Genomic DNA, 23,874 nt, shown 5'->3' with positions numbered 1-23,874 from the left:
TTCCTTCAGTAGGTAAGTGAATATACAAACTGTGGTACCTCTATGGAATGGCATATTATTCAGATAAAAAGAAAGTACCAAAGAAGCCACAAAAAAAAATATAATGACTCTTAAATGCATATTGTTAAGTGAAAGAAGCCAAGCTGAAAAGGCTACACACTGTATGATTCCTGTTACATTACATTTGGGAAAAGGCAAAACTATAGAGATGATTCAAAACGAAACAAAAAGCGGTTTCCAGCAGTTTAGAGGGAAAGGAGGAGGGCTAAAAAGGCCAAGCACAGGGAATATTGTTGAGTGCTGAAACTCCTCTGCATGATATTCTAATAGGTACATGACACTATATTTTTGAAAAAAACCTATAGAACTTCAGCACACAAAGAGTGAAACTTAATGCAAATCAAATCAAATGTGGGGCTCCTCTGTGTGCAGGGCCCTCTCTGAGTGCATACTTCTCCCTCCCACAAAGTCATCCCTGATCCTGTTTCATTGATCAAAGTTTGCTTAGTGAACCTGTAATCCCTTGTACTTCTGCTTGGCACAACCAGTATCTCTGAGCAGAGTCTAGGAAACCAGAGACTCCATGGGTCCAGCTGGGTTGAATCAGGCCCTCTAACTGCTACAGCTCTGCCTCTGTGGGAAAAAAAAAGAGGCTATGCTAAAGACAGGTGCTTATGTGCAGCATCAGGAGAGACTGTCAGGGATGGCAGAAAATAAGGTACTGACTACAGTGGTTTTATATGCATGGGAATGGTATGAGTGATCCCCAGGAATATTCCAGCCTAAAAGCAATGAAAGCAGCTAAAGTTGGAAAACTGGGCAGGACTGAGAGGATGCGGACAGTGTATCAACTAGGTCCACTCTCCCAAGCGGGCAATGTATCCCTCCATCATTTTAGTTGCCATACTCCAAGATTTCTCCAATTTGGCTCTGTAGCTTTGATACAATGTCCAACATTTAAAGTGATAATATTTATGAGATTTCTTTAGAACTTTTTGTTGTTTCCTTTATCACCAAAGGTATCTGCCAGTAACCTAAGGACTTTGTGAACCTTCTTCACAGCCAGACACAGATACTTTGAGCCCTGAGAGGCTGCCAATAGTCTTCATCCAGCCAGAATTATCCAATCTTCTCTTCATTGAATTTTCCAGAATAGAGGGAGACAGAATGGAATTATCAAGATTAAAGCAACCTACATTAATCTGTCCATGATGGAAAGCAATACCAAGAGCTACCAGAAATCTACACATACTGAGTAGGAAATAGAAAGGAAAGTAATCAGAGTAATCAGTATTATATATTATATATATATATATATATATAATCAGAGGAATATATATATATATATATGTATATAATGTAGCCAGTCTTTTTTCAACTATGAGAGAATGTCTACAACACATAGAATTCAGAGGCACCTGGGTGGCTCAGTTGGTTAAGTGACCAACTCTTGATTTTGGCTCAGGTCATGATCTCAGGGTCATAAGATTGAACTCTGCAGTGGGTTATGTGCTCAACAGGGAGTCTGCTTGAGGTTCTCTCTCTCTCTCTCTCTCTCTCCCCCTGTCCCTCCCCCCACTTGTGCACACTCTCTCTCTAAAATGAATAAATAAAATGCACAGAATGCAGCTCCAAAAATATTTTCATCAACCTATTAATTTTTTTTGAAATATTTATTGGTGATGGGTATTAAAGAGGGCACGTACTGAATGGAGCACTGGGTGTTATATGCAAACAATGAATCATGGAACACTACATCAAAAACTAATGATGTATGTATGGTGATTAACATAACATAATAAAATAAAATTAAATTAAAAAATATAAAAAATATATTTATTGGGACCCTATTCACATTGACATGATGGTAGATCCTGGGGTCACAAAGAGAAACAGAAAATAAGCAAAAACCAAAACAAGTCAGCAGGGAACAGCATTGCTCTTTGCACCATGACCAGGAGCTACACCTCTCACAGGCAACTTCTTCAGTCAAATTGCTGTAAACAAGGTAGATGGGGAGTTGGGGCTCAGTCAGAAAACATTAAGAAAGTTGCTTAGAATATAAAGCCAGTTTTGTGCTCAAGGCTAAGCTTCTTCGCGTTTGATAATTGTGTTCCTTTACTCAGGACAGACAACAGAGCCAACAAAACCAAAAATACAGATGTTTTACCATTGAAGCCAGTGGCTAAAATCACAAACATGCCTGAAAGGACTGGGAATTTGAATAACAATCCTAGTGGCAAATGGGCCTATAGAAGTTGCACCCCAGTTGCAGATGCAGTGTGTAACAAAAAGGAACAGACCACAGGAAGACCAATCAAAGTACAATGTCAGATGCCTCAAACATCCTCAAACCAGGGAGAAGCAGTAATAGAAAAAAATTCTACACATTCAAGTATTAAGTATTTATATTAGAGTAATCTTGTTCTGACAATAAGAAAAAGCCCAGGAAAATTCCTTTAGCCAAGTAGAGAGGGCAGCCAGCAGAAATTAGGCACAGGTGAGCAGGCTGGGACAGCTGCTCACCCAGTGGACATCCAGTTTGCTTTTGCTCATGGGGCTATTTTCCATTCAAACATGAAGCCAGTTTAGCTTTAAATGTGGACAAATATAAGCATGAATAAAACATTGGAGGCACAAGTAAAATTCTACAGGTCAGTTCAGAAACTGTAAGGAATCCAGTACAGTATATGCTGAGACATGTAGTTTTGAAATATTTCATACGTACAAAGTATCAGAAAATACGCAATGTGGGTAGGCTATGTGTTATTAGACCATGTTTAGTATTTCTCTTCTTTATTCAACCTGTCTCAAAACAGTATCAGTTCAGGGGCTCCTGGGTGGCTCAGTCAGTTGGGCATCTGCCTTCAGCTCAGGTCACAATCCCAGGGTCCTGGGATCAAGGCCTCAAGTCCTGCTGTCTGCTCAGTGGGGAGTGTGCTTCTCCCTCTGCCTGCCACTCCCCCCAGCTTGTGGTCGCTCCACCCCCTTTCTCTCAAATAAATAAATAAAATCTTCCAAAAAAAAGCATTATCAACTCAGACATGTTGCTTATCAATAAGGTGTGTTAAACTAAAACAAACAAACAAACGTAGGAGGCAAAGATATATACCTAAGATGAAGAGAAATGTTTGAAATGCATCTAGAGATATTTTTTTAAATAAAGTATTAACTATTCATTGTGAGGTAATAGCCACCCTCAAATGAATTCCCATTATTCTCCTTATGACTGCCTTTCTCCCTGTTTTCATTTATAGGTACCTCTCTTGGGCTTCCAACAACATTTACAGGGTCTGATACTTCGAAATCACGTGGAGGGAGCTTTGCACAATGGTGACGTGAACACATACAGGGCAACAGCTGACACTGGGAAACCTAAGTAGGTAATAAATGATCTCTTTCGCACAGCAATCACTTTTCCATTTCTGGCTAGCACAGCATAATCCTGGCAATTCCCACTTTTATGTTTCGCTCTCTGTCTCTGTTTAAGTTAATGCTTCCACATGGGCTTCAAAGCAAAGAACTGAGAAGCCAAAGAATCACAGGCTTCCAGGAAATATTAATGTCTGTCAGATCTGTAGGGTTTTGGGGAATGAGGAATGGATTCAGAGGTAAGGAAAAGCAGAGGCAAAGAAACCAAGTAGTTCTGGAACACCCACTCCCGTTTCAATAATTTTTTTTTTTTACCCCTCTCTTTTATCTTTTGGGCTTCTCTCTGATATTTTATTTGGAGAAAAGGTCTAACTATGAAAACAGTCTAGTGATAAAAAATCATTTGAAAACCCTGGATATAATTTTCTGAGGCACTGGTGTGTGTTCCTTTTGATTCCTTGGAAAATGTGTTTTAGAATTTTCTAGGTTTATTCAAATGATGAGAATGATTTGTGTTTTAACCTGAGGCCAAAAACTACCTGCATTCAGGTGGTTAGGGGTCAGGATTCAGTGAGGAAGGAAGAATGAATCTATTAGCAATCTGTCTCTATCTGAGTGCTATTGTGATTAATATGGCATTATGTGGGTTCCATTCTAAATATTTATTATTAAATAATTTAGAATATTGAGTAACCAGAACAACTTCAGATCTAGTTGTTTATTATCTTAAGTGACTCTGAACTTTGCCATACTCCTCGAGAACACAGTCTGGGAAATCCGCTAATAGGCTATCTGTGTGGATGCATTTAGTCCCAGAACTGTATGATTTTCATAAAACGCAGATATATACTCAAGAATTCCTGACATTTTAATATTGCATTTAAATATAATTTAATACAACAATATGTACACAACACACTTTTAAGTGTTAATGTTCCTTTAAACATAAAAGATGACAATGAGTTTCATTAGTCTCACTAAAACCATAATATAAGTCCTTGCATGAGAGGAAATAAGAACTCAAAAATACTGTGAAAATTTATTAGGAAAATAGATTTAGTAACTTCAATCCTAGACTTTAGTGACCAGATTCTGCTTTTCCTAGTAAATAGAGTATGAGTCCTTCCAAAAGTAATATTTGTCCTAGAGCCAAAGTCAGAGACTTCTACTCATTTTGCCCCTGCTTTGCCTCTACTGATTCATGAGCTCCCTTTCTGAAGGCATATTCGATTTACTTTACTAATTTTCATTACCCGTTCTCATCCTTTGTTCTGAATAAACAACAGAGAATGTGATCGTTCCCTAGGCTCTAGTGTTGTGAAGCATTTTAGAACACTTAGCCAAGGTCCCCCCTTGTACGGGCACATATTTACCCTTTCTCCGGGCCTGCAGAGCTCACAAAAGTGTGTGACACCAGTTCCCACCTTGATCAGGAGTCATGGACCCCTCACCTAATAAAGTAAGCTTCAGAAAATTTATATTGCTCTTTCCTCTGAATGATGCTCATTAAAGGAACAATATAAATTTAATACAGTTGTTTAAATAAATATGGTGGAAAGCTATGTCCAAATGAAGTCTAACTATTGAACATTAACATGTGTTCATAGTGTTGCCGCCCTCCCCACACCAGGAAATTAAAAAAAATTTCTTATATTGTTCTAGAGGAAAGAGGCTTCATAAAGCTTAATATTGAAGGAAACAACTTATAATAGAAATGTAGAAAAATGAATATTTTTTTCATTAATTTACCCACAATGACTTTTTGAAAAGTAATGGTCTTACCTGAATTTAGGTAGAGCAATATTTTCCTTTTTCAGAGGTCACTTCTCTTGCAATCTTAACATTCTGGAGAATAGTCTAGATGCAGAAAGCAAAATTAAAAGTCCTATGAGCATTCAAAATAGAGGCAATAAAATCTATACACTGAAATTTATTCACTTTATCCATAAGGAAGACATGCATCCCATTTATGTTTATATCATATACATTTTTAACACACTTCTTTGTGAATTTCTAGGAGTAACTCAAAACCTTGTGAATCACCAAGGGGAAAAAATAACATCATGAGTATTTCCCAAATGGCTAATATCATAAGATTGAGTTCTGCAGAACACATTTTGGGGAAATTGACTTATAAAAAAAGTACAAAAGCCTATTTGGTAATCTGCCCAAAATAGTATCTGTCAGTAGTCAGCATTTAGATATAAGCTGCCAATACCACAGCCTTTAGAATTAGACTCCAAGTTTAAATTATTGATATCATTTAAAAGCACTCCTTGTGAGAAATAGTCTTTGATTTGATGCCATTATTTTTAATGAGACATAGCTATTAACCCACTCTTATACTGAGGAGAGGGGGTTAGCGTCTATACATCAATTGCTAATTCCAAAGGCTAGAATGATGTTTCTGCCTTTGCCACTTCATTTTTAATGATCCCATTTATGTTATTTGTCCTCCCATGAACTCAATCGTAGTTTTCAAAATGCTCTAACACTTTATTAAAATGATAAGCAAGTGAAATGTTGTATTTAATAGAACAGTGGTTATCAGGAGAAGTTCCAGAGGCATACAGCTGGCTGCAGAGAAATTGCTTGCATAGCTCATCAAAGATATATATATGATTCAACAGATACAGCCAATTCAGATCTATACAGAGGCCTATGATTAATAATATATGACTTTTTAATAAGATCCACAGAGAAATCTGAACCTTAGCCATGTTGAGAACCCTAAAGTAGAATATAAGCTTCTGGACTATGGTAGGAATAATTCTGGACTGGCTCCTAGATTCCCACGCCCTGGTATATACACTGTATGATCTCTTCCCCTCTGATGTCGTGATTGTGGGTTGAGCTTGTGACTATGATGTATTTCACTTCTGTGATGGGTTTCCATTAGATGACAAACACAAAGGGATTTTGCAAAATCAGTTAATTTTGAGTCAACCAATTTGAGGGAGATTATCTTAAGGTAGCTGGATTTAGCCAAGGGAGGGGAGGTCTTACAAAGGGTCAGAGATTCAAACTGGGAAAGATTCTCCTCCTTTGAAGAATTAAGCTGCCTTGTTGGGGAAGACCATATACCTAAGACCTTCAGAAGGCTGCTAGTAGGAGCTCAGAGCAGTCACTGGCTGATGCAACATAAAAATAGGGAAATCAGTCCCACAAACACAAAAAACTGGATTCTGCCAATGACTTATATGGATTTGGAAAAAGGCCCTGAGCTCAGGGTCAGAACATAGCCCAGCTGACACATGACTGCAGCCTTGGGAAACCCTGCCTGTGACGAGGGTTATTTTTTAATTCATAAATTTGATGATTCAGAATTATGTATTAAGTGAGAATAATATCAATTGCAGTACAATTCTCAACATTGTATCTCAAGGTACATAAAATTTAAGCTTTTGTTGTTTATTTAGTTGTTTTCCATGAACTAATTATTTAACCTGATCCCATTTTCTGCATTTCTTTTTTCCTATAGATGTATTCCATGGGCTTTATTTCAGAAATAATAAATACACAGCAAACCTCTCCAATTAGAAACAAATAAATGAAACATGTCCTTGTTCCACAGGTCCCTATTGAGGTGTAAGAGTAGGAACACTGCTTAGAGAACAATGTGCAGTCATCACTCTGGCAGCTCCACACCTGGTTTCTGTGGTTATAGAGGGGAACCGGTATTGCCCTAAGCAACGATTCTTACATCCCCAGGGGCAAGCAGTACCAAGTACAAGTGAAAAAGGAAAAGGAAACCCGATGGCTAAATGTCTCAGTTTATGTCTTTAGTTCACATACTCACCAGCTTCAATTCCACAACCACCCATTGATGTTTACTTTTAAACAGTAGTTGGTGTCACCACAAAGACTTCATAATGTAACACCATGAGTGAAACAAAGAAGCCAAATAAAAATTAAAAACCAAAAAAAACCCCGAATTTGCTAATGCTATTAAGTCAATACCTAAAGAAGGTAAGTAGAATAATTTATTGCTTAAGAAAATCCAAGAAAGGAAGGATTCAAAGTTTCTGCCAACTGGGAAATACAAGGCAAAAAAAGAAATTCTAGGGACCTGGTTACCATGTCTTTCCTCAGGTTCTAAGTTCACTGACTGGTCTGCCTTTCTATCTCTGCCTTTCCAGGTCATAATATGCATGTTTTATATATAATGTCTAGGATCTTAAGCTGTACTTGTGTAAGAAATGGGCAAAACTTATACTACTCCAGTTTCTTTAGAACCAGAAATCCAACTCTATTTTTTGATTTAGGAATTGAATAGAAAATTTTTAAATGAAAAATTTAAGAGAATACTCATGACTTTACAAACACATTCCTGACTTCAGTTATTCAAGGTATGTCATTTAATACAGATATATTCATATTGCTTGTATGCCCTATGCTGGATTTTCATAAATTGTTATTCACCGAAAACACTGTACCACAAATACCATTGAAGAAAACAAATTCAGGCATAAGTGTTGAAAAGTTAAAGAAAGAAAATTAAATAAGTGAAATCTAAAGTATTTTGGAACATTATTCATCCATATAGACATTTTAAACAATCATTACTTAATAAGGCACAGCATTATCCAAATCCTACTTGGGTTTCAACATAGGGTTTCTTCATAGACTTGTAAGACAAAGCATCATTATTCAACTGGAAAGTAAATTTTGATGTGTTTTCAAAACAACTTTTTTTTTCCATTTTATGAACAATAAGAATTTCACAAGTCAGAGCTTTTAAAATGGAATGTTTGTCACTATTTTGGAAAATTCTATCAGCTTTGATGTTACGAAAAGAAAAAAACAAAACAAAACAAAACAAAAAAATCAAGCTCTGTTGCAACTGATGTCAGCAGAACTGCAGTAAGCTTTCTTCTTGCCCAAACTCACTCCAGCACTCTATTATAGTTAACAAAAGGCATTCTGTGTCCTCCAAACATGAGTCTTTTGTTACAAAATAAAGTATGTTGCAATAGAATGACAACCTCAAATTAAACTTGCCAAGGGTAGTTAAAAGCATGCATACTGCAGTGTGCTATAAACACAGGGGTCAGGATTTACCTTCATGTTGCAGGCTAGTAACAAGCATTCCACACTACAGGGGGTAGGAATATTAATAATGACATTTTAGGGTTTTGCTTCAAGAATGCCAAAATATTTATTAATTAATTATTTTCATAATATTTACAGAAACATAATAAGTGACACAGTGATGTTTTCTTGGCTTGCATTTCAAAATACATTTTATAAGATTACTGTGCCAAGGCAATGAGCTGATTTATCAGTCAGCTTAGGATAACAGAGACAGGGAAAAATCACATCTTTCAAAACCATGACAGAAATTGTAAAAAGGGTCATAATTCTTAACTCTTCCCTGTACTCAGACCTTTTGCAATTGGCCCACAGCATCTCCCAGTAAGAGTGTTTAGTTCCTTACCACTTAAATCTATGCTGGGCTTGATGAGTAGTTTCCACAAAATGAAAAATATGTTAATACTGGAACTAGGGCTCAAAAAGCTTTGCATATTTCCACTTTCTCTCAGAACTTTTCCAGTGGAAATAACAAGCCCAGAAGAGCCTTCTGAATGATAAGAGCTCACACAGAGGAGAGACTAATTGTCCCATCTGAGGCCCTGGATGTTTGAGAAGTCACCAAAAGTGCTTATCTGACTCACAGTCAACCACAGAAACATGCAAGAGCCAAGACTAGAGATTTTTAGCTGACTCATAGTCACATAAGCAATAATAACTACTTATTTTTTCAAGTTGCTAAAATTTTGGATAGTTTGTTATATACCAAACACTAAGGAATATAACCACAGAAATGAAAAAAATTATGCATGCAATTGTACATTTAACAGATACTTTCATGAATCTCATATTTCTCTCATTTACATTGAATTGCTTAAGCAGTAATTATATATACATTTTCTTATTGTATTCAGAGAATATCCTTTGTAGACTTCTACAATGGCATTAGTCTGTGAATTATTGGGTGTCTTTCTGTCTTTTGTTTCTATCACTGTCATGACAAAATAAACCTGTATACAATTATTGCAAAAAATCAAAAGTCATAGTCAATGTCCTTCACTGCAGCCACAGAAATCCATCTCTTATCCCCTGGAATTAATGCAGCAATTTGGAAAACAGTTTGCTAGTCCCTCAAAGTGTGAAGTGAATGTATAAGAGACATCTGCTATTTCATGTGTTAACAGAGTCTCACAAAGGGAGCATTGTTTAAGTATTTGAAATAAAATGTTACATGAAGAAAATTTAAGCATCTGAAAATGATATGTGTTATAATACAATATTTATAAAGGTAAAACAGAAGAAAATTAAATGCCATATTGCTTAACCATACATACTTTTCAAAAAAGCAAGGGGAAGGAGAGGATTCTGGGAAGATGGCAGAATAGGAAGCACAGGGAATCTGTTTTTCCTCACCTGAATGACAATTGCACTGGCAGGATATGTTTAATGTAATTTTGGAGTTCTGGACTCTATTTGAAGGCCTGAAACTTCCAGGGGGAAAGCTTGGACAATAAATCGTAGTTAATTTTAGCTCTTAGTACAGTAGCTGCTGCACATGTTCCATTCCCAGCCCGATGTCAGGCAGCTGTGCACATGTTCCTAGAGCAGCCTGCACACAGCTTTCGGGAGCCAGAGTGAGCACACAACGACCCTGTCCTCCAAGTATTGGGGATCTGTGTTCTGATCACTGATTGCTGCTTCTGATCACAGAGGTGCAGACAAAGAGATGGGCGGCCATTGTTGCCACACCTCCCCCCAATATGGTAAGTCTCCCCCCACCCTCCCGCAGAAGTGACTTCTAAGGCGATTAAGTGCTCTTTACCACCACCTTAATTTTCTCTTTTTCTCCTTTGGGAGTCAGATTTTAAAGGCCAGGACATGTACATGCAAGTGTATATTCAGTGACAGTTATAAAGCAGCTGTGTATGTCCAGTAAAAGAGCATAGAGTCAGAAAAAGCCTAAGAAGAACTTAAGTTGACATCTGAGACAAATACTTGGCACAGCAACCGCCTATAAAAGTTAAACTAAAAAAAAAAAAAAAAAAACTAAGCAAAAATTATTTTAAAAATAGAAAACTCAGGGAAGGACAATATGATTTCTAGTGTTATATTATTAGACACAAATGTCCAGTTTTACAACATGCACACACACACACACACACACACACAAACACAAAGCACACAAAAAAACTGGAAAGTATGGCCCATTCAAAGAGAAAAAAAAAATCAACCGAAACTGTTTCTGAAAAATAACCTACTGGCAGATCTACTAGATAAAGACTTTAAAATAACTGATTTGGAGATGGTCAAAGAACTAAAGAAGAATATAAAGTCAGAAGTTTATGTATAAACAAAATGAAAATATTAATAAAGAGAAAACCTAAAAAGAAACAAAAAAAATCTGGAAGTGAAAAGTATAATAAATTCAAAGGCAGGTTTGAACAGGCAAAACAAAAGAATCAGCAATTTTATAGATAAGGCAATGGAAATTATTGAGTCTGAGATGCAGAAAGAAAAAAAAGGTTGAAGAAAAGTAAACAGAGCCTAGGGGGCTTATGGGACATCACCTAGAAAACAAACATGCATGTGGTGGAAGTTTCAAAAGGCAAAGACAGAGAGAAAGGAGCAAAGAGAACATTTGAAGAAATAATAGCTGAACTATCTTAAGTTTAATGAACATTAACACACCCATCTAAAAAGCTCAATGAACTCCAAACAAAATGAACTCAAAGAGACACACACCAAAGCACATTTTAGTCAATTATTAAAAGCCAAAGACAGAGAGAAAATCTTGAAGGCAGCAAGAAAAAATTGACATATAATATACAACTGATTCTCAATAAGATTATCAGCAGATTTCTCATCAGAAATTTTGAAAGCCAGAAAGCAGTAGGTAATATATTCAAAGTACTAACTAGAAAAACAAACAAAAAACAAAAAAACAAAAAAAGCTATCAACCAAGATCCCTATATCTGGCAAAACTGCCCTTCAACAGTGTGGGGGAAATTAAAACATTCTTCTAAAAAAAAAGCTGAGGAACTATGGAAAGAGCCAAGATGTCCATCGACAGATGAATGGATAAAAAAGATGTGGTGTATATGTATATATATGTGGTGTATATATATACAATGGAATATTATGCAGCCATCAAAAGGAATGAAATCTTGTCATTTGTAACATGGATGGAACTGGAGGGTATTACACTGAGCGAAATAAGTCAATCAGAGAAAGACATGTATCATATAACCTCACTGATATGAGGAATTCTTAATCTCAGGAAACAAACTGAGGGTTGCTGGAGTGGTGGTGGGTGGGAGGGATGAGGTGGCTGGGTGATAGACATTGGGGAGGGTATGTGCTATGGTGAGCGCTGTGAATTTCGTAAGACTGTTGAATTACAGACCTGTACCTCTGAAACAAATAGTACATTATATGTTAAAAAAGAAGAAGAAGAGAGCAGGAAGGGAAGAATGAAGGGGGGAAATCGGAGGGGGAGATGAACCATGAGAGACGATGGACTGAGGGTTCTAGAGGGGAGGGGGTGGGGGATGGGTTAGCCTGGTGATGGGTATTAAAGAGGGCATGTACTGAATGGAGCACTGGGTGTTATACGCAAACAATGAATCATGGAACACTACATCAAAAACTAATGATGTAATGTATGGTGATTAACATAACATAAAAAAATAAATAAATAAAAGCTGAAGGAGTTCCTTACAACTAGGCCTGCCCTGCAAACAATGCTCAGGGGAATCCTGCTGGGTGAAGAGAAAGAATATTAGATTGTAATTTGGAGTTATAAAAAGAATTCTCAAGAAAGGCAATACATTGGCAATTTAAAAAAAAAAACCTAGTATTACAGTAACTACTTTATAATGTTACCTTTTTTTCTACATGATTTAAAAGATTAATATGAAAAATTATTAGTCTAAAAGCTAGCATTATTTTAACTTTGGTTTATAACTCCACATTTTGTTTCTTACCTAATTTAAGAGGCTAATGCATTTAAAAAAATTACTAGTTTATTTTGGGGGGAATAGAATGTGTAAAGATTTTTAATTTTGTGACATCAACATCCAAAACCAATACAGATAGAGGTGTAAAGGAGCAGAGTTTTTGTAAGTTACTGAAGTTAGGTTAATATAAATTCAAATTATTGTTATAGTTTTAGAATGTCAAATGTGAGCCCCATGGTAACTATGAATAAATTAGCTACAGAATATACATAAAAGGAAATAAGAATTTAAACATTTCACTACCAAATATCAACTAAGCAGAAAAAAAGTAATGTAGGAAATAAAGGACAAAAGAAAGTGACAGAAATAAGTCCCTTACTTTATTTTTTTTTTTAATTTTTTTTTCAAGTTATGGTTTAAGTTTTATTTTGGAACATCAACCCTGTGAGAAATACATGTCTCAGTAGGATTTGATTTCCCTATAGGTACTTTCCCAAAGAAACAAACAAAAGCATGATGAGACTGCTTGGTTTTCAAATGTCACTTGTTTGCCTCAGAAACAGTGTACTTGATACAAAGGTGTCCTAGAAATCCTAAATCTATACATCATAGTTTCATTGCTGGCGGTGATTCCAAAGAGTCAAGAACAGGAGAAGCAGTATTACCTCAGCCCACCTTGCTCACACTTTGGATGATATTTAGCTCCTTCCTGAATGGAGATGAGAAAGGACACAGCCTCCTGTTCACAGGAGTGAGCACTGTGCAGAAATCTTTAACACCTACAGAGAGGGGCTTTCTGTCATCTTCGCTGCCCACAGCGCAACCCTTTTGCCTTCCTTCCAGCCATTACCCTCCTCTAGTCTTTTCTTTCTTTTTCTTCTTTCTTTTCTGTTTATATTTGTGTTTTCTTTTACTTATACTTTTTTTTTATTATGTTATGTTAATCACCATACATTACATAATTAGTTTTTGATGTAGTGTTCCATGATTCATTGTTTGCATATAACACCCAGTGCTCCATTCAGTACATGCCCTCTTTAATACCCATGACCAGGCTAACCCATCCCCCCACCCCCTTCCCCTCCAGAACCCTCAGTTTGTTTCTCAGAGTCCATCCTCTCTCATGGTTCGTCTCCCCCTCCGATTTCCCTCCCTTCATTTTTCCCTTCCTGCTATCTTCTTCTTTTTTTTTTTAACATATAATGTACTATTTGTTTTAGAGGTACAGGTCTGTGATTCAACAGTCTTACACAATTCACAGCGCTCACCATAGCACATACCCTGTCCCTTACTTTAAATGTAAATGGATTTAACTCTCAAATCAAAAGACAGAGATTGGCAGAATGGATAAAAACTTATAATTCAACTATGTGTTATTTACTAGATATTCATCCTGGACCAAAAGACACAAAGAAATTGAAAGTATAAGAATGGAAAAAATGATCCCATGCAAATAGTAACTAAAAGAGTGCAATGGTAGCTATACAATTATCAGACAAAATAGACTTTAAATCAAAAAAAGTTTATAAGAGACAAAGGGTCACATTGTATATTAATAAAAGGTATAACATATCAATAAGATAAAATAATTATAAACGTTTGTGAATCTAGTAATAGACTATCAAAATATATAAAGCAAAAACTGAGAGAAGGGAGAATTACATAGGTCTACAATAATAGTTGGAGACTTCAGTACTGCACTCTGAATAATGGATAGAAAACCAGACCAAAAAAGCAGAAAGAGTCAACTTGGAAAACATAGTAACTAAGTAGACCTAACGAACATATGCAAGACACTCTACTGAACAACAACGGCACACTCATTCTCTCAAGTGCACACGGGACATCTTCCAGGATAGGCCATGTGGTAGGCCACAAAGTATGTCTCAGTAGATTTGAAAAAGATAGATATCATACAAAGTATCTTCTCTGACCAGGAAATGTAATACTAAGGAGAAAATCAATAGATGCAAACTCTTACAGGAAAAACAAGAACGATCTCAAATCAACAGCCCAACTTGACAAATTAAGGCAGTGGAGGGAGGATGACAAACTAAGCCCAAAGCTAGAAGAAGGAACCAATGATAATCAAAATAGATATTAGAGGGCGCCTGGGTGGCTCAGTTGGTTAAGCGACTGCCTTCGGCTCAGGTCATGATCCCGGAGTCCCGGGATCGAGTCCCACATCGGGCTCCCTGCTCGGCGGGAAGTCTGCTTCTCCCTCTAACCCTACCCCCTCTTGCGCTCTCTCTCTCACTCTCTCTCTCTCTCTCAAATAAATAAATAAATAAATAAATGAAGAGACTTTAAAAAAAAAAATAGATATTAGATGGGCATCTGCGGGGCTGACTCTTGATTTCAGCTCAGGTCATGATCTCAGGATTGTGATGGTGAGTACCATGTCAGGTTTCATGTTTAGCAGTGAGTCCACTTGAGGTTCTCTCTCCCTGTTCCCCTCCCCCCACTTGCACTCTCTCTCTCTCTTTCTCTAAAATAAATAAATAAAATCTTTAAAAAAATAGATATTAGAAAAACAGCAGAGAAAATCAGTGAAACCAAAAATTCCTTGAAAAGATCAAAAGAATTGACAAAATTTTAGCTACATGGACTAGAAAAATAAAAAAAGAAAGAAGACCTGAATTAATAAAATCAGAAATGAATGTGGAGATGTTACTGCCAAATCAATAAAACTAAAAAAGATTTTAAGAGAGTACTATGAACAATTATATGTCAAAAAATTGAATAATCCAGATAAAATCAACAAATTCCTAGAAACAAAAATTTAAGACTAAATCACTAGGAAATACAAAACCTAAAGGCATCACACTCCCTGATTTCAAACAATACAAAGTTACAGTAATTAAAAACAGTATAGTATTGGTGTAAAAAAAAGATCAATGGAACAGAATAAAAAAATCAGAAATAAATGCACACATATACAGTCAACTACTTTATGACAAAAAAGCCAAGAATATTCAATAAGAAAGGTACAGTCTCTTCAATAAATGATGTTGGGTATATTGGACAGTCACATGCAAATTAATGAAATGAACTACTCTTTTATGCCACACACAAAAATTAACTCAAATTTATTAAAGATTTGAACATAAGACTAACTATAAAAATTCTAGAAGAAAACAAAATCAGTAAGCTCTTTAACATAGATCTTGGTGATGATTTTTTTAATCTGACACTAAAATCAAAAGCAACAAAAGAAAAAATTAAAAAAGGGACTAAATCAAACTAAAAAACTTCTGCACAGCAAAGGAAATGATCAACAAAATGAAAAGGCAACCTACTGAATGGGAGAAAATTTTTGCAAATCATGTTTCTGGTAAGGGTCTAGTATCCAGAATATATAAAGAGGTTACACAGCTCAATAGGAAAAAAAAAAAAAAGTTAAAAATGGGCAGAGGACTTTAATAGACATTTTTCCAAAGAAGACATACAGATGGCCAAAAGGTACATAGAAAGATACTTAACCTCACCAATCATCAGGGAAATTCAAGTCAAAACCACAATGAGAGATCACCTCACACCTGTTACCATGGCTAGAATCAAAAAGACAAAAAATAGCAAGTGTTGGGGAGGATGTGAACAAAGGAGAACTCTCATGCAGTGTTGCATGGGAGTGGGAATGTAAATTGCTGCAGCCACTATGGAAAATATAGAGGTTCCTCAAAAAATTAAAAATAGAACTACCATATAATCCAGCAATATACCTTCTGGTTATTTATCCAAAGAAAATGAAAAGAATAAACTGAAAAAAAGTATGCAGCCCCATTTTCATTGCAGCATTATTTACAATATCCAAGATAGGGTACAACCCAAGTGTCCATCGATAGATAAATGGATAAAAATGATATACACAATGGAATACTATTCGGCCATAAAGAAAGAATGATATATTGCCATTTGTGATAATATAGATGGACCTTGGGGCATTATGCAAAGTAAAGTTAGTCAGACAAAGAAAGATAGGTACTTTATGATCTCTCCTACATAGAATCTAAAATATATATGTAACCAAGCTCACAGATACAGAGATCAGATTGGTGGTTGTCAGATGCAAGGAGTAGTGGGCAGGAGAAATGTGTGAACTATTTTTGTTGTTTTCCTTGTAGTTTAAATTTGATTTAAAAAAACATAATCACTAATCAAAATTCTCTGGATATAAAAAAGCCCTAGGTGAATTCTACCAAACATTTAAGGAAGAACTATTAACAATCCTTAAATTTTTCTAAATAATTGAAGAGAAAGGAACACTTCCCAATTCATTCTATGAAGCAAGCATTACCCGATACCAAAGCCAGATAAAAATACTACAAAAACCTACAGATCAACATCACTTATGAACAATGATGTAAAAATCCTCAACAAAATATTGGCAAACCAAATTCAGCTGCATATTACAAGGATTTTACACCATGACCAAATGGGATTTATTGGTGGAATGCAAAGATGATTTAACATGTAAAAATCATTTGATGTAATACAGCACATTAACAGAATAAAGGGAGTAAAAACCACATGATCATCTCAACTGCTACAGAGAAAGCATTCAACAAAATTCAACACTCTTTCTTGATAAAAGTACTCAACAGGCTCACATAGAAGGAAAATCTCTCAATAAAACTAAATCCATATATTCCCATAACAAAATTTATACTCAGTGTTGAAAGACTCAAAAGCTTTTCCTGTACAACCAGGAACAAGGCAAAGATGACTGCTTTCACCAATTCTATTCAACATAGTCCTGAAAGTTCCAGCCAGAGAAATTTGACAAGTAAAAGAAATAAAGATATCTAAATTGGAAAGGAGGAAGTAAAATTAATTCTGTTTGCAGATGATATGATCTTGTATGTAAAAACCCTAAAGTTTCTACACACAAAAATATTGTTACAACTAATAAATCAATTCAGCAAATTAACAGGAAACAAAAGAAAAAGATAAAAATAAGTTGCGTTTCTATACACTAACAATGAACAATCTGAATAGGAAATTACAAAAGCAGTTCCACTTACAATAACATCAAAAATAACAAAATGCTTAGAAATTAACTTAAGCATGAAATTAAAGACCTGTATGATGAAAACTACAAAACATTGTTGAAAAAAATTAATTACACAGAAACCCATCCCATGTTTATGAATTTGAAGACTTAATATTGATAGGATGTCAATACCACTGATCATCACCTAAAGATTCAATGCAATCCCTATCAAAATACCCAATGGTATTTTTTTGCAAAAATAAAAAAATTACATATTAAAATTCATATGGAATCTCACGGTATCCCAAATAGTCAAAAAATCTTGAAAAAAAGAACAAAGCTGAAAGACTCACACGTCCTGATTTCAAAATTTAACTACAAAACTTTAGCAGCCAAAGCAATCAATGTGGTGCTGGCAAAAAGGCAGATAGACCTATAGGCCAATGGAATTGAATAGGAAGATCAGCTAAGAAAGAAAAAATGCCACACAGGCATGGTCAAATGATTTTTGACAAAGTGGCAAGATTATTCAATGGAGAAACAGTCTTGACAACAAATCGTGTTGAAAAAACTGGATATTCACATGCAAAAGCATGAAACTGGATCCTCTCCTAATACCATAAACAAACATCCCAAAATGGATCAAAGGCCCAAATATAAGACCTCAAAGTATAAAATTCTTAGAAGAAAACATAAAGCAAAAGCTTCACAATTCTGGATTTTGCAACGATTTCTTGCATATGACTCTAAATGCATAATTAGCAAAGAAACAAAATAGGCAAATTGAACTTCATTAAAATTAAATATTTTGTTCACCAAATGACAACATCAAGAGAGTAAAAGGGTTACCCAGAGAATGAGAGAAAGTACTTGCAAATCATGTTTCTGATAAGGGATTAATATCCAGAATACAAGAAGAATTAAAACAACAAATAAACAGACAACCTGATTGAAAAATGGGCAAAAAGATTGAAAACACATTTCTCCAAAGAAGATACACAAATGAATAATAAGCCCATGGAAAGATACTCAACATCATTAACCAGGGAAATGCAAATCAAAACTACAGTGAGATACAACCTCTCACCTGTTAGGATGACTGATATTAAAGAAAAAAAAAACAGAAAATAACAGTTGTTGGTGAGGATGTGGAACAATTGGAATATCTATGCATTGTTGGTATGAATGTAAAATGGTAGGTACAGCTGCTATACAAAACAGTAGGGAGATTCTTCAAATAATCGAAGATAGAATTACTATATGACCCAGCGATTCCACTTCTAGGGATATACCCAAAAGAAATGGAAAAAAATAATCTCAAAGATTTAATTGTACATTCATGATCACAGCAGTATTATTCAGAATAGCTAAAACATAGAAGAATTCTAAATGTCCATCAGTAAATGACTGTGTATAAAAATGTAGTATATACATACAATGGAGTATTATTCATCCTTAAAAAGGAAGACAATTTTGAAATATGCTACAGCTTTGATGAACCTTGAAGACATTATGCTAAATGAAATAAGTCAGTCACAAAAATATAAATACTGTATTATTTCACTTACATGAAGTACTTAGAGTTGTCGAAATCACAGAGACAGAAAGTAGACTAGTGGTAGCCAGAGTCTGGGGTGGGGGAAGAACGAGAAGTTGTTAAATGAGTATAGATTTTCAGTTTTGTAAAATGACAATAAAGTTTTGATACTTTGCTTGAAGTGATAAATGTTGATACCAGTAGTCTGTGATTAGTTGCACACATATATCGTAATACTAGAACAACTACTAAGGAAACTTCAAATAGCAGTGTATTCAAACACATAAATAAATCAAAATAGAATTAAAAAATTGAATTCTTTTCTTCTAAAAAGATTTATTTATTTATTTGAGAGAGAGAGCATGTGTCAGGGGAGGGACAAAGGTGGAGGGAGTTAGAATCCTCAAACAGACTCCCCGCTGAGCATGGAGCCCCCCCATGGGGCCCAATCCCAAAGCAAGAGTCACCTGCTTAACCAACTGAGTCACCCAGGCACCCCTCAAAATGGAATTCTAAAACTGTTCAAGTAACCAATCAGAGGGAAATAAAAAAAAAACAAAATAAATGAGAAACAGGAAGAATATAATAAAACAAATAATAAAATGGCAGACTTCAGCTCTAACATGTCAATTAATTATATAAGTGGAAATGATCAAAATATTCCAATTAGGGGTGCCTGGGTGGCTCAGTTGTTAAGCGTCTGCCTTTGGCTCAGGTCATGGTCCCAGGGTCCTGGGATCGAGCCCCACATCAGGCTCCCAGCTCAGCGGGAAGCCTGCTTCTCCCTCTCCCACTCCCCCTGCTTGTGTTCCCTCTCTTGCTGTGTCTCTCTCTGTCAAATAAATAAATAATCTTAAAAAAAAATATTCCAATTAAAAGAAATTGTTTGATGGATTAAAAATCCTAACCCAACTATAAATTGTCCAAAAGAAACTCAGTTCAAACATAATGATATATGTTAAGAGGATGGGAATAACATAAAATTCAAATATTAATCAAAATAAGCAGGAGTGGCTATATTAAATATCAGATAAATTAGACTTTAGGGCAAAAAAATTACCAGGGACAGAGGCACCTGGGTGGCTCACTCAGTTAAGTGTCTGCCTTTGGCTCAGATCATGATCTCAGGGTCCTGAGATCAAGCCGCCCATCAGGCTCCCTGCTCAGCTGAGAGGCTGCTTCTCCCTCTCCCACTCCCCCTGCCTGTGCCCGTGCTCAATCTCTCTCTCTGTCAAACAAATAAATAAATTCTAAAAAAAAAAAAAAAAAAAACCCAGGGAAAAAAGGCAACACTATATAATAATAAAAACATCAATTGCTCAAAGGGCGCCTGGTGACTCAGTTGGTTAAGCAGCCAACTCTTGATTTCAGCTCAGGTCGTGATCTCAGGGTCCTGGGATGGAGTCCTGGCTCTGGCTCTTGGCTCTGTGCTCAGCGGGGAGACAGCTTGGGATTCTCTCTCTCCCTCTGCCCCTCCCCCGGCACTGGCACATTCTCTCTCTCTCTCAAATAAATAAATAAATCTTAAAAAAACATTAATTGACCAAGAATATAGAGCAACCCTGAATTTTTATTCTTTAAACAACACTTCAAAATACATAAAACAAAAGCCAAGAGAGCTGAAAGAAGAAATAGACAAATGCATGGTTTTGGTTGAGGCCTTAAGCACCCCAGTCTCAACACTTTATATTGGCTAAAAAAATCTGCAAAGATATAGAAATTAACAATACCATCAACCAAAAGGATCTAATGGATTTTATAGAGCATTCCACCTAGCAAAATTAGAATATATATTCTATTCATGTGTCTGTGGAACAATCATCAACATAGATCATATACTGGATTATAAAACAAACATTAACAAATTTAATGACAGGAGAAAAATCTTCAAAGATGTAGAAATTAAACAACAAAATTGTAAATATTCCATGGTTCTAAGAGAAAGTCTCAAAGGAAATTAAAAAATACACTAAACTGAATGAAAATGAAAATGTAACATCAAAAGTTATTGCATACACACAAAACAGTTCTGAGAGTGAAATTTATAGCACTAAATGCTTACATTAGGAAAGACTGAATATCTCGAATCAATAATTTAAGTTCCTACCTCAAGAAACTAGAAAAGGAACAAAATAAATCTAAAGTAAGCAAAAAGAAGGTAAAGATAAGAATGCAGGTCAATGAAATTGAAAAGAGTAACTTTAGCAAAAATTAGCAAGGTAAAATCTGGTTTTTAGAAAAAAATAAACAATAATGTTAAGTCTTTAGCAAGAGTGACAGAGATAAAAACACTGAAAACACACAAAATATCAAAAAAGCCCCTGCAGTCATTAAAATAAGGGAAAACTATGAAAAACTTTCTTCTTTGAATTCACCAAGAAATGGATTAGTTTCTTGAAGACAACAAAAAACCAAACTTGGAAAAAAAAATAAACCAAATGGTCTAATATGATTAAATAATTTATAATTGTAATTAAAATCTTCTGAAAAGTAATGTCTATCCTGAGATGGTTATTGGAGAGTTTTGCCAAATATTCAAAGAGGAATTTAAACCATTTTATATAACCTTTTTCCAAAACTACAAGAGGAAGGGAGCATTTTTCAACTCATTTCATGAATCTAGTATTAAGTGATGCCCAAACCAGACAAGTACAATTCAAACAAAAAAGAATACTAGAGAACAATATCTCTCTTATATACTTAGAAGTAAAAAAACCTCAAAACTAAATTAGAAAACCAAAGCAAACAATGTATAAAAATACTTATATGACCCACCAAAAGTCCAGGTGGGTTTGGTTCCAGGTATACAAGGCTGGTTCAATATTTGAAAGTCAGTCAGTGTTATCCACTGTTTCCACAGTTTAACGAGAGACAATCACATGATCACATTAATAGATGAAGAATAATTTGATAAAATTCAACAGACACTCTGCAAAAACAAATAAAAAGACTCCTAACAACAACAACAATAACAAAACCCAGGGGTGCCTGGGTGGCTCAGTCAGTTAAGGATCCCAGGGTCCTAGGGGGCTCAATCCCAGGACCCTGGGATCATGACCTGCCTTTGGCTCAGGTCATGATCCCAGGGTCCTGGGATTGAGCCCCCTAGTGGGGCTCCCTGCTAAGCGGGGAGTCTGCTTCTCCCTCTGCCCCTCCCGGGCTCGTGCTCTCTCTCACACGCTCTCTCTCAAAATAAATAAATAAATAAATAAATCTTTAAAAAAAATAACAAAAGCCCAAAACCACAGCTAACATCAGACTTAATGGTGAAAAGACAGAAAGTTTCCCTCTAATATTGAGAAGACAATAATGTCTGCTGTCACAACTCCATTAAACATAGCAGTTTCTTTCTTTCTTTTTTTTTTTTTCAACGTGGTATTTTAAACTCTAACCAGTCTAAATACTGGAGAGGAAGAAGTAAAACTGTCTCTATTTACCGACTATATAATTGTCTGTGCAGGAAATCCAAAATAATTTATCAAAAAATCTATTACTAATAATTCGTGAAGTTACAGGATACAAGGTCAAAATATGAAATTAAACTGCATTTCTACATACTAACATCAAATAAGCAGAAACCAAATTTAAAAATGCAGTGCTATTTAGGATCACCCCAAGGAAAAAGAAATATTAAGACATAAATATAACAAACATGCACAGCACCTGCATAGCAAGAGTTACTTCTGTAACTGTTGATGAAATCATTCAAAGAGGACTTAATTAAATGGGTGACATACCATGCTTAGGGACTGGTGGACAGGTGTGCCTGGCTGGGCATGAAAACTATCATATAAGTTTAATTACTTCACATAGTTAAATTAAGCAATACTAAGTCAATTGTACACTTTCCAGTGTAAGAGACTTTAGACATCTAGAGATGAGTACAAGAATGAGACACAGGAGAAAAACATCAGTAATACAGCACAGAAAGACTTTTGGATGTATTTTGACTAGCATTCTTTTCTTGGTTTTCGCTTTGAATAAATGACTAGGCTGCAAAATGTTTTCAATATATACATACATCGGTTTGTTAATGTATCATTCCTATCACTGACTGTACTGTGATATAGAATGTTTATCTTTCCAAGTAGAGAATTTTCTAGAGCAAAGTGAATGGGAATCCCTGGTTGGGAATGGAGACTAATCTTTACATTAAATGGACTTCACTTAATTAAATAGAATGGTATTAAGCCATTTGTACTTCTTTCAGTAAACAAAGCTATTTTTGTGAGGTTCATCAATGCAGAATGCAACTCTCTATTCTATTCTAAAGATTAAAAACACCTGACTGAAAGTTCAAGCAGTTCTTAAAAATGAGAAAAAAAATTTTTTTTTTCCTTAGGGAATAAAAGAAAGCTTAGTTTCTATGGATTTGGGTTATTTGGTTATTTTTTTAATTCATGACACACATGAAATAAGCTAAAGTCAAATTTAAAAACCTGTAAATAAGGAATGACTCATTCTTTGACCAGAATGCCAGAGAAATATTCACAAGGACAAAGTTTATCCTCTGATATATAGCCATACTTTTTAAGATGGCCGAAACACATACTATTTCCAACTGCTGGTATAAGGTTATATATTTCATAAGACTATTTCTCTTTATACATCACCAAATATTTGAGTGCCTACTAAGAACCCAGTACTGGTCTAGAGTCTGTGAAGGCAGCAGAGAAAGAACACAGAAAATGAATAAATAAATGAAATTTATATGATATGTGGTATGTTAAATGCACCAAAGAGAATTGCAACCAAAAATCCCCTAGTGATTTAAAATGTGTCTATTTGTAGTTTACTTAAAAACCTAACTGCTTTTAAATATCTTTTGACTTTTCAGAACTAAACTACCATTTCAGAGAGAATGTCTCATAGTTATGGCTTTAATCTGACAAGTACCAGTTAATGGGATTTGCTGTGTCATCTACTATTCATGCTTGTCATTTGAGAATTATGTATTCTCTAGTAAAAAGTAATCGCTTTCAGA

General features: G+C 35.4%; 1 protein-coding gene across 6 annotated transcripts in view; it reads right to left on the bottom strand.

Moving 5' to 3' along the window:
* Window positions 1-23,874, bottom strand: part of SNTG1 (syntrophin gamma 1) — a 907,627-nt gene that overhangs the window by 612,709 nt on the left and 271,044 nt on the right. For 3 of the 6 annotated variants that reach the window (XM_032421883.1, XM_032421890.1, XM_032421889.1), the window contains exon 3: window positions 5,155-5,229. The gene's annotated coding sequence lies outside the window, so the exon portion shown is untranslated. Of the gene's footprint in view, window positions 1-513; window positions 1,262-5,154; window positions 5,230-18,921; window positions 18,948-23,874 lie in introns of those variants that run through there. The other 3 variants (XM_032421884.1, XM_032421885.1, XM_032421886.1) reach the window with 3 other exon arrangements.

Source organism: Phoca vitulina, unplaced genomic scaffold (assembly GCF_004348235.1).
Source record: "Phoca vitulina isolate PV1807 unplaced genomic scaffold, GSC_HSeal_1.0 scaffold25, whole genome shotgun sequence".
NCBI lineage: Eukaryota > Metazoa > Chordata > Mammalia > Carnivora > Phocidae > Phoca > Phoca vitulina.
This window is presented reverse-complemented; position numbering and strand designations above follow the sequence as displayed.